Raw genomic sequence first — 17,570 nt, forward strand, 5'->3', positions numbered from 1 at the left:
GGTTTTGGCTCAGGTCAGGATCTCAGAGTTTTGAGATGGAGGCCCGCCCACTTTGGGCTCTGTGATAAGCGAAGAGTGGGCTTGGGATTCTCTTTCTCGCTTTCCCTCCTTCCTACACACGCACAGGCATGCACACTCTCTAAAATAAACAAATCTTTAAAAAAAATAAATAAAAATAAAAATGCTGGGAAACATTAGCAACTGCCTGATTACCCATAATTCTGAGACTAAATCCCTCCCTTCTTTTGAAGTTCTGCTTTAATAGAACAGAATTAAAAATTAAAAGGCTTTTGAATTATATGGTTAGAGTAAAAGTTCTCCAATATGAATTGATTACATTGGAATCACTGGCATTTCTAGCATTTCTAGACATTCTAGACATTTCTAGACACCATGCCCAGAAATTTTGATTCAGTACACCTGAAAACCTTTGGTTTAGTTATTAAGTAAGTAGGTATGAACTTTCTCTCCATCAAATATAAGTATTTCAGGAAGCCTAGGTGGCTCAGCAGTTTAGCATCTGCCTTCGGTTCAGGGCGTGATCCTGGAGGCCAAGGATCGAGTCCCACATGGGGCTCCCTGCATGGAGCCTGCTTCTCCCTCTGCCTGTGTCTCTGCCTCTCTCTCTGTGTCTCTCATGAATAAATAAATAAAATCTTAAATATATATATAAGTATTTCTCAACAATGATCTTATTAAAACATATCCTGACAATGCTTACTGCTACCTGTAAATTTATTACATGTTAATAGCTTTTTAAATTATGTACTTCTTCCAAATTCCACCCTTATTTTTCATTCAGTTCAAACCTTTGATAATGAACTTCCTACAAATTCTCTTTGAAGAGTGAATCACAAAAGTAAAAGAAGATAAACCCAAAATTCCCAAATCAGAAAGATAAAATGAGACTCTATCTTAATTTACTTCCCAAGAGTTAGTCTATTCAAATAACAATGAAAAGCAAGATAACATAGTTGAAAGTAAAATAAAAATAAGGAGAACTGAGTTCAGATGTCACATTTTTGTTGATGATAAGAAGTCAGCTAACTTCTCTGGATATCAACTTTCTGATCCATAAAATAAAGCAGGATTTCAAAATGATTTTCTACACCCCCTTCAGGTTGAATGATCTAATTAAACCAGAATATTCAAAGATGGATTAAATTGCATTAAATCTGAGTAACAGAGTTTCAGAAATAAGACAATTTGTAAAGCAGATTATCATAGCGAACAGCAGAAAAATGAAACTGACCAAATAGCGAACATTCTCAAACATACTTGCTCATCTACATGCAAAAATGGAGGACTTAAATGAGATGGTGTATGTTAAATGAACATTTATATAGGGCTGTCTACTGTAAGCAAGGCATTATACTAGGCAAAAAGATGTAATAAATAAGTATCTACTTTAAAAAAAAACTATGTATGAGATAGACACATAACGCCTACCTTCTTCTTACAATTACTAAATACATAAGATACCTTATTCTTTCCTCTTTGGTAATTATGCATTTTTTTCTTTCCATAAATGTTTGTGTTTGTTAAAATTTAAACTTCAGATAGATATCTTCTCAAAGTTGAAAACTGCCACATTATATCAAGATATACTTTGCACTGAAAGAGCTTATGCTAACTACCTCCCCAGAGAGGCACTATGGGGCAAAAAGTTTACTTGTCAATGAGTACCATACATATTTCTGATGATATGCTTTGTGCATATAATTATTGTGAATTACAAGTTATTAACACACAGAGGTCCAATGAGACCAATGTAAAAACTGGAAAAATAAAGTCTTTTTCAGGTAGAAACTGACTTCTGATTGTGAATTTTTTAGTTAAGGGTACTTTGCAAAAAGAAATATAATTATTCCTAGGGCTCCTAGGTGGCTCAGTTAAGTGGCCAACTCTTGATTTCGGCTCAGGTCATGTCCCAGGGTCATGAGATCCAGTCACATGCACTGGGCTTCCCACTCGGTGGGGAGTGGGCTTGAGACTCTCTCTTCCTCTGCCTCTGCCTCTGCCACCCCTCACACAAACTCCCTCTCTCCTTCTGTCAAAAAAATAAATCTTAAAAAAAAATATTTTTAACTGGCAAAACACTGTCATCGTATACTTTTTTTCCCCAAAGATTTTATTTAGTTATTCATGAGAGACTTAGAGACAGAGAGAGAGAGACAGAGAGAGAGAGAAGCAACGACAAAGGCAGAGGCAGAGGCAGGCCTCAAGCAGGGAGCCCGAAGTGGGACTCGGCCTGGGTCTCCAGGATCAGGCCCAGGGCTAAAGGCGGCGCTAAACCGCTGGGCCACCGGGGCTGCCCTGTATATTTTCTTTTTGATCAAAGGCAAAATCAATTAAGTCATGCTGTTCAAGTAAAATAATCTACTCCTCTTTATTATTTTTTTTAAAGATTTTCATTTATTTATTCATGAGAGGCACAGAGAGAGAGGGGGGGGGGGCAGAGACACAGGAGGAGGGAGAAGCTGGCTCCATGCAGGGAGCCCGACGCGGGACTCAATCCTGGGATCACGCAGGCAGGCGCTCAACCGCTGAGCCACCGGGGCTGCCCAATATACTCCTCTTTAGAGGCCAGTTATGTATAAACATTGACAATAACTTATCCTCATGAAAAGCCACACTTTGGTTCACTAGAAATCCACGACAGCAAGAGGAACCCTTCAGTCAAGGTTCTCTGGAAAAAGGATGTGAGACTAGAGAAAGTTCCACAAGCACAGACACTGTGTCTCTCTCTTGATTTCCTAGGCCTAGCACAGTGCCCTGCACGTAGGAAGACATGAATGAATGAAATGATTAAAAAAAAAAAAATCGTTCAGCAGGGATCAAGAAGGCTAAGCCATGAAAAATTCATTCATTCAAGTAAGATTGTTTAGCCTACACTTAACTGGCATCTCTAGCGAGCATTTTTTCTCATGCGAGACTATTATTATTATAGCCATCGTTAAAAGATGTGGAAGTCCGGCGTAGAATCAGAAGCTGAATTCTTCTCACAACACTTTGAAAATGGGAGAGAGAGGAGAAAAAAAAAAAAAAAGTATTTCTCTCCAAGAAACAAGAAATCTAGTGATAGAAATACCGGCTATTCAATCTAAGCCTACTTAGGGAAAGAACATTCGATTCCCAGCTTGAGTGTACGTGTGACACCACTGATACCAAACTTTCAGCTAACACTGAAATCTTGCTTCTTTTCAACCAGAGGTGAGCAAAATACACGCACACGCTGCATTCAACAAATAAGGTAACTTATGATAAAAGAAAGAAAAAAAAAAAAAAGGCTATTTAACACAGCTGCCCCCGGAACCCACCACACCTCCCTCACGTGTGCAACACATTTACTTACTTCGAAATGACATTCCAGACTCAGCGTTCACCAAACTCACCCACAATTCACCATGATCAACGCCCTAACCGGATTATTTACTTTTCGGTGTGGGGGTAAAAAAAAAAAAAAAAAAAAAAATACAAAGCAGGTCTTTTCCCCAAAATCTACGTGAAGAAAACGAGTAAGGAAGTTGCCACGGCTTCGTTAACTGAAGAAAGCAACCCTCATGAAAGCAAATTGCCCACGCACCGGGAAGAGCAATCTCCCCATCTGGTCACGTCGGGGCCTAACTCCCAGGCTGATGTCTAGGATCGCCACCCCGACCTACAGATCCCAAGGGTGGGGACCAGGCTGTCCGGAGACCACCCACAGGACGTCGGGCCCCAAGAGGGGTGACAGCCCGTGGCTCGCCCCCCGAAACCCGAGGCGGCCGTCGGGCCGCGTCGCCACCCCCGGAGCCCCCAGCCTCCCGCCTCCCGCCTCCCGCCTCCCGCCGCCCGCCACCTGCCCCGGGCCGCGCCGCCCCTCCTCCCGCTCCACATCCACCTCCTCACCTCTTGGCCCGGGCTCGCGCGCTTCCCATCACTCGGTCAGCTCCTACCTTCGCGTCCCCCCCCTCTGTTTCGTTTTCATTTTTCCTTTCCACGCCGGGTGGGGAGCGAGCGGAGGGCCGAGCTGAAGACGCCAGTGGGCAGCCGCCCCGCTCCGCCTTCCTCTGCACCCCACCCGAGCCCGCCAGGGTCGCCCGCAGCCACAGAGCGCAGCGCCGGGACCACCGTCCGGACCCACACGGCCGGCGAGGGGCGGGGCAGGCGCGGGCCCACACGTCACCCGCCCGCCGCCGCGCCCACGTCAGCACGTCGGCTCCCTCGGCCCCGCCCCGCGCGCGCGCGCGCCGCCGCCCCGCCCCCCGCCCGTAGAGCCGCCGAGAGGAGCCGGCGGGCGCGCGCGCGCCCCTGGGACTCGGCCGTCAGGTACCGCGTCGCGCTGCCGCCTCTAGTCACCGCCCGAAGAGCCCTCCCTGCTGTTACTCGAGTTGACTGCATCTTATTCTCCGATCTTCTCCCTGAGGTGAAGACAGCTAACGATTCCTGTGAAAGGTGGAGGAGAGAAGCGAAGTAGGGAGCGTGAGGGACCGGGTCACCGTGATCTCCATCGCCGGCCGGAGCGCCTGGCTCCTGGACCCTTGATGCAGTTAGTTCGTTCCCTGGTCTCCCGTCCGCTTGCCCTGAGCTCTCTCAGTTCTCAGCTCAGTTCTCTTCAGGTTTTCTCTGTCAGCAGGTGCTTGGGTCGGACGGTCCCCACCGAAAACAAAATACCTGAAGATTCTCTGGCTCATTTGAAAAGACAGGTAGACGATATTTTAAAAAATAATAATAATAATAATAACTAACCTCAAGAACTCCCTTGTGAACGTGTATACAAGAGTTCTAGACTAAACATCGGGCGTGCAAAGATGGCATGACCTGACTGACGGTCGTGCTCCCTCCTCCTCCATCCCCCTCCTCATAAGGAGTGTGTCTGGATGCCTAGTGGAACTGTGTTTTATAGAAAGGCAGTCAGTGGTGATCCAGTTATGCTTTTCATTGGCCAAACCATAACTGGAGTTCGGTGTTTTAGATAGAGCACTTTATTTTTTTTTATTCATATTTTTTAAGGTTTTACTTCTTTATTCATGAGAGACACAGAGAGAGAAGCAGAGACCTAAGGCAGAGGGGGAAGCAGGCTCCACGTGGGAAGCTTCATGTGGGACTTGATCCCAGGACCCTGGATCACACCCTGGGCCAAAGGTTGACGCTCAACCGCTGAGCCACCCAGGTGCCCTTAGATTGAGCACTTTATTACAAACTCAGAGAGGCTGGAATTATTTCAGAGGGGAGCAGATGATGAAGAGGACCCCAAAAGGTAATGCATAAAAAAAGTACTGATTGAACTTGGGAGGATTTTCACGGAAGAGAGAAAACTACTGGAAGGTCTCCAAATAAAGACTAGTCCTGTGACTTTAGATTTCTTTCATGTGATCGCAAGAAATGCAGTTTTGAGAGAAACAGATTTCAGATCCTGAAAAGGAAATATTCTTCCAGCACTAGTCAGAGAAGTTGTCTGCCTCAGGATGTATGGATGCCTCATTCACTGGATTTGACCTTATTTAATTTTTTAAAGTCTTATTTATTTATGAGAAACAGAGAGAGGAGGGCGGCAGAGACACAGTCCGAGGGAGAAGCAGGCTCCATGCAGGGAGCCCGATGTGGGACTCGATCCAGTGTCTCCAGGATCACTCCCTAGACTGAAGGCGGTGCTAAACCGCTGAGCCACCCGGGGCTGCCCATGAAAGCTTACTTGGTAGGCACTAGCTGCAGGGGAACCATACATCAAAAGAATTAGTTCATAGTTTTATTAGTTATTCCCAACTTTGAAGTTGGATCAGTCCTAGACTTAAAAAAAAAATTTTTTTTACAAGTTAACTTGTGAGGCAAGACAAACGTATTAAAAGATAAATAATGAGAGGAAGCCACCTGATAATGAGAGTTACTAACAATAAGTGCTAGGAATTCACATAACAGATTATCACAGATCATCACAGTTCCAAAGACTTGAGGAAGAAGGAAACTGCAAATGAGCCCTGCCTAGCTACATTTGGTAACTAACCAAATGCGGTTCTTTACCCTTGAAATATGGTGGATTCAAATGGAGACATGCAGTTAAGTGCAAATTATACACCGGATTTTGAAACTTTGTGCCAAAAAAGTAAAATATCTTAATTAGTATATTGAGTGCATATTGAAGTGTTAACATTTGTGTCAGTATATTAAAAGTAATTTTACCTGTTTATTTTTTTTAATGTGGCTACTTGAAAGTTTTAAATTACATAGGTGGCTTGCATCTTATTTCTATTGGACAGTCCTGACCTAGAGGGAAATACACTTCACTGAACTCTAAGAACTATCTTTGTCCTCTTTGTAATCCCTGGAGGGTTTTCGGAAATATTAGTGGGAAGAGTCTGATGACAGAATTCCTAATGAATAGAAAGAAAACTGTCCAGAAAGTGCCATGAGCAGAGACAAGGAAACAAGATTGCAGATGCACTCCATTATAATGAATAACCTGTTTGTCTACAATAGAAGGTGCTTATTGGAAGGTAGTGACGATAAAGTTAAAATCAGAAACTAATATGTAAGAAGACTCGATTTTTAATTTAAGAAGTTTAGTACTGTAGGCAACCAGGATCTGACCATTAGAAATTGGGATTGTATGAATCTCTTGGCAATATTGACTAGCATGGGTTGAAATTAATGGGTGGTTGGGCAACCAACTAAAACTCCTACTTAAAAATGTATTATTAATAGAGGATTGATTTAAATTGATGATAGTAGTCTTGCCCCTTATCCAGGGTTTCCCTTTCTGCTGTTTCAGTTACATGAGGTCAACCACAATCTGGAAGCGGATGATCCTTCTTCTGATAAATCATCAAGGGGTCAATAGTGGCCTAATGCTATGTCACAATGCCTGCATCATTCACTTCACTTCATCTCATCACTAGGCATTTTATCATCTCACATCAAAAGAAGGGTGAGTACACTAGAATAAGATATTTAGAGAAAGAGACCACATTCACATAACTTTTATTATATTTTATTGTAATTATTCTATTTTGTTATTAGTCGTTGTTAATCTTACTGTGCCTAATTTATAAACTAAACTTTGTCATAACTATGCATATGTAAGAAAAAAACAGTGTATACAGGGTTTGGTACTAGCATTGGTTTCAGGCATCCACTGGGGCAGTCTTGGATGTATCCCCTACAAACAAAGGGGGATTATTGTACAGCACATCTCTAAAGTAGAATGCTTTATAGGTATTAAAAAAGTATGATATGAAGCTATGTTGCTTGATACAGAAATATATCAAAGAGTACAACTGAGTAAATTGTTTGCAAAATAATACACGCACAATATGAAATCCGTATATGTAAAATTATATACGTGTATGTAACTAGATCATTTGACTAATAGTGCCTTAATTTTTTCAAAATTGTCTCAAAAACAGAAAATCTCAAGGTGAAAGTGCTTCCAACATGTTTTCATTGGCTCAACAAAGTCTTCCATGTCTTTGTTTCTTTTCATCTCTATGTTCTGTCATTCTTAGCATTCTAGCCTTTCATTCTCAGCCATATCACCTCATGGGTTGTCAGAACGGGTTGATATGCTCCTGACTCATTTGCAGCCCAGTAGTCTCTTAATATATCTCAGTATATGTGTCGACTAGGTCTGCACAGCTCACCAGTGTCCCACAGCCTCGGCTTCTGGACCTTTTCGGTTTTACCTATTCTCAGTCTGTTGTTCCCCCCTTCATTTTGCATACTCCAGCTTACAACATTGGGTCTTAAAATTCCATCTTTGCTGGACTCCACTGCAGTGTCTTACCTGTAGCTGACACTTAACCTCTGAGGGATGCTCAGTTCTAAAATGAGCTTCCCTAGTCCTTTTTAAGAAATGATGATGATATGAAGAAAAAAATTATCATGGCCACTGTGGTTGCCTACCCAATCACCATTTTCCTCCTCTTTCTTAATAAATTGAATTTGCTAGACTACCAAACAGCTAAAGAAATGTGAGCTCTTTCCTTTACCCTGGAAATAATTCTATTTCCCTTTGAATAAGAATTTTGTAGAGGTGATCATGTGGCCAAGCTATGGGGAATTCTGCAATAAGTTTTATCCAAATGGCAAAATATATGCTTATAGTATCTATAGAGTTATTCTTGGCTTACTGTTCACGATCCGTGGACTAGGCATGTAATTTGCCTAATGTTCTTTCCTATACACTGCTGAAATGAAAATTTAGAATTAGAAACATTGAGGAATAAAGAAAAGAGTAAAGATAGTATGTGTTATACAGAGAGAAGTATGATCAACAGAGAAAAGAAAAATGAAACTTCAGTAATTTCCTGAGAAACAAAGCTAATAGTAGAGAAAGAGACCATATTCTCTGGAATAACACCCAAAACCATTGCCAAAAAATACAGCAAAGTAGTTATAAAAGAGTTGGTTGAGGCATGGCAGAGAGCAGAAGTGAGAATAAGGGCTGAAAATAGGGATAACATTCGAAATATGTTACACTTGACTCAGGCACCACACACATTTCCTTCTTCATTTGTAGACAAAGACACCTGCCACCAAACATAGAAACCAAAAATGACCCCAAAAGTCTTCTTGAAATGAATTATGTAAATAGTAGAGAGGAAATGAAAGCTTTTGTGTTGACAACAAAGAGAAATACCATTCTCATTCTGGTACTCAGGGCCAGCATCCAGAGAGCTAGTTGCTTGCCTACTCATCTTAAAGTAAAACCTGATATTTAGCATTCCTGGTCCTACAGTACCAAACCCAGCTACTTGTTCACAATTCCTATATAGGAGAGAAAAGTGGAAGACATCCTACTTATTGAAAGCAAAGGAAAACCATTATCAATGACCAGTTTATATTTTTTTATATTTTTAATTTTTAAATTTAATGTATTTTAAGATTATAAACATAAATATATATTTTGTCAAATATATATTTATGGACATACATGTATTAATATATTATATATTTTATATATTATAGGTAATGTGTAAATAAAAATATTTTTATATAAAATGTTATATATAGTATAACACATGTTTACATAAATGTATTTGCATGTGTGTATGTGTATGTATAAACATACAATAAAAAATCAACAGGAAAATCGCCATTATGAAAGAGAAAGACTAAGAAAAACAGAAAAAGAAACTAAAGGAAACAGATATAATTTATAAAATGAAAAGGAACATTTTTAAAAATCACTCCAGGGATCCCTGGGTGGCGCAGCGGTTTGGCGCCCGCCTTTGGCCCAGGGCGCGATCCTGGAGACTCGGGATCGAATCCCATATCGGGCTCCCGGTGCATGGAGCCTGCTTCTCCCTCTGCCTGTGTCTCTGCCTCTCTCTCTCTGTGACTATCATAAAATAAAAATAAAATTAAAAAAAAATCACTCCAATTTATATATTTCAGTATTCAGAATATATTATATCCTTAAGCTACATAAAAGGTACTCTGAAAAAGAAGCAAACATGGATGAAATAGAGTTCTGAGACACAAAAAACAGTTACTTAAATGCAAAATTCAAGGGAAAATACTGGCGATAAAATTGAAGAAGTCTAGAACAAGCATACAAAGACATGAACAGAAAATATGAGAAAAGATAAGAGTCATAGATAGCCAATCCAGTAGACTAACATTCAACTGCTAGAAAAGAAAGAGATTTAGAAAAAGAAAAGCGAGAAAAAAATGTTTTAATTATAAGAGGTCTTTTTGGAAGGTAGAAGGAAACAAGTTTTCAGATTGAGTAGACTACTGGGCACCAGAAAATAGGTGAAAAAACATCCATACTTGGAGATATTATCATGTAAAACCAAGAATAAAAACTAGGAATAATAATAGTCAATAATATTAATGATAATAAATCCCCCAAGTTTCTAAGCACAAAAAATACATTATCAATGAAAGAATAAAAATCAGACCAATTGGGGCACCTGAGTGGCTGAGTCAGTTAAGTATCTGACTCTTGATTTCAGCTCAGGTTCATGATCTTAGGGTTGTGTGATTGAGCCTCACATTGGGCTCCACTCTGGGTCAGGAGCCTGCCTGAGATTCTCTCTCTCCTTCTCCCTATGGTACTCCCTGTTCCCCTGCACTCTGGCTCTTTCCATCTCTTAAGAAAAAAAAAAAATCAGACCTATCAACAGCACTGGATACTAGAAGACAATGATAGAATATTTTCAATAGGGATCCCTGGGTGGTGCAGCGGTTTGGCGCCTGCCTTTGGCCCAGGGCGCGATCCTGGAGACCCGGGATCGAATCCCACATCGGGCTCCCAGTGCATGGAGCCTGCTTCTCCCTCTGCCTGTGTCTCTGCCTCTCTCTTTCTCTCTCTCTCTGTGTGACTATCATAAATAAATAAATTAAAAAAATTTTTTAAAAAAGAATATTTTCAATATTATAATGGTAGATATATTTCAGTCTAAAAATCTATACTCATTCAATTTAGCAATTAACTAAAGAGCAATTAACTAAGAGCAAAATAAAGTTATTTTTAGATCATCAAGGATGTAGAACTGCAGAACATTTTCCTCCCATGTGATCTTTACCTCAGCAAACTAAGGATAGAAACTCCAGCGAAAAATTCCAGCAAAATAAGGCTGAAAACTAAGAGGAAAAATGGAATTCTGGAAAAGGTTGTACCAATCTTAGAAGCTAAAAAACATTCCAGAAAGGGCTGTGTAGCAGGTCTAGAGAGGAAGCAGTATAGATGGGAGGAGGAAGAGTTCAAGGAACAAGGTCATATGGGATGAAATGTGAAATTCAATAGAATAAATGGTAAGATAGGGAGTTTTTTTTTTTATAAAGTGAAAGCTATAGTAAATCTAATGTAAGGATAGAATGTGGAGAGGGGTAGTCTTAAAGAAAATTCAGAAAAAAATAATATCATTAGGAAAAAGATCAAAACAATTCAGGTGCACTACCATTGTGATTCAGAGGAGGAAAGGAAGCTAGCAAAGGAGAAAGAAAGGGTGGCCAAAGAGGAAAGAGATTAGTAAAGATATATAAAATCATTTTTTTAAAAAGTCATCAACAAGGTTAATTCCTGCTCAAAGTCAAGGAGAACAGAGACTAAGTTAATGTCTTTGGAGATTTATATAATTGATGAATTGGAAGCAATTATAGTAACTTGATAGATAGATTTGGAAATCAGATGGCAAATTAAGAGAATAAATGAGAAGAGAGAAAATGGAGACAGGGATGAGAATCATTTTTGTCTAATAAACACATGAAAAAAGGAGCAATGGAGGAGATTTTAGGGTCCAGAGAAAGACTTTTGTCTATGTGTGTTTTTAAGATAGAAAAACAAGCAAACTTACAAGATATTGATAGAAGGAAAGACCCTGTAAGAGATGAGTTAAGTATGGGATGCCTGGGTAGCTCAGCGGTTGAGCATCTGCCTTTGGTTCAGGGCATGATCCTGGTCTGGGATCGAGTCCTGTATTGGGCTCCCTGAAAGGAGCTTGCTTCTCCTTTTGCCTGTACTGAGAGAGAGAGAGAGAGAGAGAGGAGAGGAGAGAGGAGGGAGGGGGAGAGAGAGGCAGAGACACAGGCAGAGGGAGAAGCAGGCTCCATGCAGGAAGCCTGATGCAGAACTCGATCCCGGGACTACAGGGTCACGCCCTGGGCTGAAGGCAGGTGCTAAACCGCTGAGCCACCCAGAGATCCCCTAGGTTTGCCTTTCTAATGCAAGTAAATCACCCACCCAAAGTTTGAGGCTGAAACATATTTATTACCTAAAGCACTGTGTGGGAATGGGAGAATCTTTCCTTGCCAACTGCTGCCATGCTGTGATTCCCCTAACAGATAAGTTAGGGAATTGTTTAGACTGTATGAAACCCAAAATGACAGTAGCAATAGAGTTTTCCTCTCACAAAACAAGATAGGTAAGTAATCTTTGGTTTATAACCTCCTTGGGAGTATCTCCAATATAATCTGAAGCTGGTCCCTGTATTTGGAGAGCAGAAAGAGAGAAAAGAAAGAGGAAGGGCACTCCAGGTTGGTAAGTGTCAGTTTTAATAACTAAAGGAGACTTACATACATAGCTTATTTTAGGGTACAAGACACGTGGATCCCTACACCCACCTGTCAAATCGTAAAAAGTGTGTATAGAGGCCTTAACTAGGTTTAGTCAAGTATATATACTGTCTTATACTGTCTAACTAGTCTCAGCACCACATCATTATCTCAAGGCTATGTCCTCAGGGCAGCTTCTGGGAGCAAGAAGGAAAGCAGAACTCATATTTCAAAGACAGAGGACAGGGAGGGGTGCCTTTGATTGCCTGGGGTTCAGCTCATGGGTCAACCAGCAGTCATGTCTTTTCAGTCACCTCCCCAACAGTAATCTTGGAACAGTGTGGTTATATTTAGGATTTAGTCATCCAGAGACCGAGGTCCCTTCTTGTTATTCTATAATTTCTAGGGTATTGTTCTCCTCTAATAATATGAGATGACTTGCAACCAAGACTATATTCCAAGTAGCAGTCTAAAGAAGAGGAGTAGCAGAGAGACCTATTTTGGGAACCTGAACTGAAAGTACACCCATCATTTAGTCACATGGCCACACTTAGTTTCACGGGCAGCTGGGAATTGTAGTTTTTATTTTAGGCAACTATATATTCAGTTAAAATTAAGGAGTTCTGTTACCATGAGAGATAAAGACATATTGGGAGACAAATGTTTCACCCACAATCCTTTTCCTTCTCAATTAAAGCAAATATATTGTATTAAGCAGATAAGGATAGCCTCTCTTCACTTCTTATCAGAACTGAGAGCCATGGGAAACAGAATAGAATATCAAGACTAACTTTTATCTCTTTTATGCACATAAAAATTAAGCTAGTAAAAAATCGCAATGTATAATAATGGATATTAATTATTTTAAGTACTAAATTTTCCTGAAGTTTAAACTATTCTTAAGCATTTTTAATAAGGTCAAAATGAAGTTTCTATTCATTCTACCCACAAGTAATTAAACATGTATCACATAACCCACACTTTGTTAAGCATTGTGAACTTTCCAAAGAAAAGTATGATATAATCTCGATTCTCAAGGAACTTAGAGGAACTTATAGTTTGAAAAGGAGAGAAATTTAACACAAGACTATTCAAGAACTATTAAGTGCTGAGTTGTGTGATACTTTATGAGTACAAAAGGAATCCAAAGTAAAGATAGGCCACTGTTGGCCTCAGGAGATTAAAAACCTTTGCAAAAAAAAGTGAGTATCAAGCTGGGCATATAAGAATAGGTAGGATTTATTTATAAGCCTTTTGTATGGAAAATCATAAAAGGCATCTTTGTAAGTTTGATTCTAGAGAATAAAACCATGTTGAATTTTACAAGTCCATACTGTTGCTAGTAGTAGCCTAAGAATGGCTGACTCAGTAGTCTATAAACAGGTTTTGTTTCTGTTTTTTGCTCTAGGCTGTATCCATAAGTACTAGCTTGACTTAGTAGATACCAAGTGTTTGTCAATTAAATATACTTTTCCTTTAATACTCAGTGTTTCCTTTATTACGTGGTGAAGGACTTGAGTTTTTAAATAAGGTATAGCTTTTTTTTTCAAAATTGAGGTGGACTAAAGTATATATTTTAAATGGATAATACTGTATCTACCTCATGTGACTACTACCAAATCAAGATAGAGAATATTTCCAACACTCCTTAACACTCCCTTATAACCCTCCAAGTCAGCATTTAAATCTCCCTTCCCTACCCTAGCCATCCTAAAGTTGCCACTATTCTGACTTCTATCAACAAAGATTACTATTCTTGGTTTTGAAATTCATATAAATGAAATCACATAGTATGTCACTCAGCATTTTTTCATGTTGTTGCCACCCTGGCCTTAATTTATGAGGCTTGTTGATACCTCAAAGGGTTGTTTTTCAACCTGTTTTAAAAATCTTTTCTTATGGGAAAATCTCATAAAAGTTTGTAAAAAGGTGTTTATTATATAATAATATGCATTACAGGTGTTAATGATCTTTAGTTTCAAAGAGAGATTGTGTTCATTTTAAAAGTAGGCAAAGTCAGGACAACTTCCATCCTGTACCATTGTAGTACAGCTTGATACTTCCAAAGTGATGGTCAAGTTAACCTGCTGTTACCTTTCTTCTCTAACAAACCTGAAAATGCCCTATGAGAAGTTTAGGCCAGTTACAAAGTTAGAGGTACAAAACCACCCTCATTTCTGATACTTACTGCAAGTTTGCAAGAGGGAGGGGGTGAAGGTGGAGTGGTTCTCCCAAATTTCTCCAGTTTCAGTAATTTTCAGAAAGACTCATAAAACTCACTAAAAGCTATTATTCTCATGGTTATGGCTTATTAAAAGGAAAAGATACAGATTAAGATTAAAGGAAGGCACACGTAAAACAGTTTAAGAGACTTTCAAACGCAGAGATTCAGTCATCTTTAGCCATGAAGTCAGGACACATTAATGTTCTAGCATCAGTGTGTAACAGTATGCATAGAGTACCATGAATCAGGAAGGCTCACCTAAGCTTGGTGTCCAAAAAAATTTTTTTTTGGTGTCCAAAAATTTTTAAGGGGTTTTGTCATGTAGGCATAATTGATCAATTGATTGCCCACATGGTAAATCTCAGTTTCCAGGTTTACTGATACTATGTGACCCAAAGCCCCCACCCAAAGTCATATTGTTGGTCTTTTCCACTGACCAATACCCAACCTAAGACTATATAGGTGTTGCCAGTCCCCAACCTAAATCACATTGTTAGACTAAGTATGAACCAAGACCCTCAGATAACCACATCTTAAAAGGCTGAAGGCAAAGACGAGGCCTTCTCTTTGGGCAGGTTCTAGTTCTTTACTATACCCCACCTAAATTTTCACTTTTCTCATTGGAGAATTCGTTGTTTTCAATCCCTGCAATTAAATCATTTTTTTAAAAAGGTGTTTCCCAACTACTGATTTTGTAAGTTTATATTTTAAAACATTCTGAATGATTATGAAGCATCTCACAAAGAAAATTAAGATTGGCATGGGATAACAAACATTTTCTTTTTTCTTTAACTGCCCAGTATATATAAATAGGAAGATTTTACCAGGCTTACTGACTTTTAATGAATTCTTTTTTAAGTTGGACCACAGCTAGGAAATAAAATTGAAAGTTTTTCAGTAGATTATAATGCCAGCAATGACAGTGAAGGAAAAACGAAGCTGTATAGTAACAGTTCAGTGATTTTGGGGATTGAGTAAATGTGTAAGACTTCCCTAAGAAAGAATGTAAACTACTAAGACCTCCATAAGGGAGACACCTGGGTGGCTCAGTGGTTAAGCTTGTCTACCTTCAACTCAGGGCATGATCCTGGAGTCCTAGAATTAGGTCCCATATTGGGCTCCCTGCATGGAGCCTGCTTCTCCCTCTGCCTATATCTCTGCTTCTCTCTTTCTGTGTCTCTCATGAATAAATAAATAAAATATTAAAAAAAAAAAAAGAGGGACGCCTGGGTGGCTCAGCGGTTGGGTGCCTGTCTTCCGTTCAGGTCGTGACCCCAGGATCCAGAATCGAGTCCCGCATTGGGCTCCCTGCGTGGAGCCTGCTTCTCCCTCCACCTGTGTCTCTGCCTCTCTCTCTCACTCTGTGTCTTTCATGAATAAATAAATAAATCTTAAAAAAAAAAGACCTCCATAAGGAACACTGAAGTTGTTAAAAATTGCCCCTATATTTTGAACATTCTTTCTTTACATGAATGTGTTAAGGAGTCGTCCCTGAGGAAATAATACCATTATAGTTTCAATTGAAATTATAAGATTTAAATGTTAAGGTGCCACTTATTAATGTCATTTCTCTTTAAAATAATTTTTAATTGAATTTTGATAGGTTTAGCTCTTCCTAATTTAGATATGAAGTGTAATTTTTCTGTTGTTCTTTGTAAGATATAGTAGGGATATAGGACTTAAATGACAAAATAGGCTGGAGATGGAAATTCTACCTTGACAGCTTAAACAAGACTGATATGCTTGAAGTCAATCAAATCACAGATCAGACAGGTGGTTATTATAGTCATTGGTCAGGAAGAGCAAGGTTAAGTCAGGCATAAGATTCTGACTTCATAGGTTCAAGAGGTTCAGAATGAAAGCTTCCTTTAGCTAACTCTATACGTTGATGTGAAGGTTCATTCATCCATTCACTTCTGAAACTGAGTGAAGGAAACCTCATTTGAAATGGAGTCAAGAGACAAAGGGGGAGCTTTCATGCCCTAGGACTCCTTGTCAATTGCAGACTCAAAAGGAGAGATATCTTGCATCCCTAACAGGAAAAGAAACCAGCAGGAAGAAGAATTTCTCCAGACCCAACCACAAGTGCAGCCAATAAGAAAATATCACAACTCAGCCAATGGGAAATCATCAGGACCCTGGACTCTCACTTTTCTCCAGTGAATTTTCATTCACAGCAGTTCCCCAACCCCCAACTTCTTCCTTTTCTTTATAATGTTTCTCTCATTTGATCTGTGGACTTGCCAGTAGCTTCCCATAGCTTGCGTGTCCAAATAGCAATTCCTCTACTATTACTGAATAAACACATTGCTGATAAAATAACTGGCTGTTCTCCATTTAAGGTCAACACATTCAAGTAATATATATGTATATATACATATCTATCTATCTATCTATCTATCTATCTATCTATCTATAGAGAGAGAGAACCTACTATGAGTCAGCAGAGTAGCAAACAAGACAAACACTGTTGGCTTTTAACAAATAATAGCTAGCTTTCACTGCTCACCTATCTCCTATTTGCCAAGCATTGTTTTAAGCATTTCTTCCTGGAACTCTACAAGCGTTAATTATTCTCATTTTTATTATGTAGATTTCATAGTAAGGAAAGGAGACTTAAAAGGTTGACAATCTATCTGGAAGACAATGTCTGAAGGCAATTCGGCACACCCTCTAAAGCTGAGGTTTTTTTTTTTGCTATCAAAAGGCTCTTGCCACTTGATAATGGACAGTTTCTCAGTATCTGAAAAAGTGCTTTTTTTTTTTTTTTTGATCACGCCCTGGGCCAAAGGCAGCCGCCAAACCGCTGCACCACCCACGGATCCCTGAAAAAGTGCTTTTATCTTCTCTGGGACTTTTCAGTTTCTTTGCTGGATCCAGGAGCGCCATCTTTTGGCAAGATGTGGAATTTCTTAAGGACTTAATGCCCTAAGATCTAATGACAAAGTAGTCCAGGGTTACCTTATTCTCTTCTTTATTAAATGGCTTATGGTCTAGGGTTATCATGTTTTCTAAACTAGGAGAAGGGACTCATTTTGGTTACAGCTCTTGTTAGTGTTTATTTTGTTATTATGCAGAAGAAAGAAAAAGAGAAAAAATTATTTTTAGTATGTTGGTACTTAAGATATATATTCATATATTCAGAGTTGCTTACAAATAAGTTCTTCCTTAAAAATGTGATGTTGGGGGATCCCCGGGTGGCTCAGCGGTTTAGCGCCACCTTCAGCCCAGGGCGTCATCCTGGAGACCTGGGATCAAGTCCCAGCATGTAGCCTGCTTCTCCCTCTGCCTATGTCTCTGCCTCTCTCTCTCTCTCTCTCTCTCTCTCTCTCTGTGTGTGTGTGTGTGTCTCTCATGAATAAATAAG

At 39.7% G+C, this 17,570-nt stretch overlaps 1 protein-coding gene and 1 long non-coding RNA gene across 4 annotated transcripts in view; one reads left to right on the forward strand and one right to left on the reverse strand.

The window, feature by feature from the left end:
- ASCC3 (activating signal cointegrator 1 complex subunit 3) overlaps positions 1–4,151 on the reverse strand; it is a 349,769-nt gene extending 345,618 nt beyond the window's left edge. For both annotated transcript variants that reach the window (XM_055329663.1, XM_055329664.1), the window contains exon 1: positions 3,892–4,151. The gene's annotated coding sequence lies outside the window, so the exon portion shown is untranslated. The remainder of the gene's footprint in view (positions 1–3,891) is intronic.
- Positions 4,152–4,278: 127 nt separating this feature from the next.
- LOC129513012 (uncharacterized) lies at positions 4,279–16,525 on the forward strand. Of its 2 annotated transcripts, XR_008665125.1 has the most exons (4): positions 4,279–4,688; positions 4,996–5,242; positions 6,752–6,907; positions 16,243–16,525. It is a non-coding gene; the product is annotated as an uncharacterized LOC129513012 (long non-coding RNA). The 2 variants fall into 2 exon arrangements; XR_008665124.1 differs by lacking the exon at positions 4,996–5,242.
- Positions 16,526–17,570: the final 1,045 nt, after the last annotated feature.

The sequence above is a fragment of the Nyctereutes procyonoides genome, unplaced genomic scaffold, assembly GCF_905146905.1.
Source record: "Nyctereutes procyonoides isolate TBG_1078 unplaced genomic scaffold, NYPRO_anot_genome, whole genome shotgun sequence".
NCBI classification, from domain to species: Eukaryota; Metazoa; Chordata; class Mammalia; order Carnivora; family Canidae; genus Nyctereutes; species Nyctereutes procyonoides.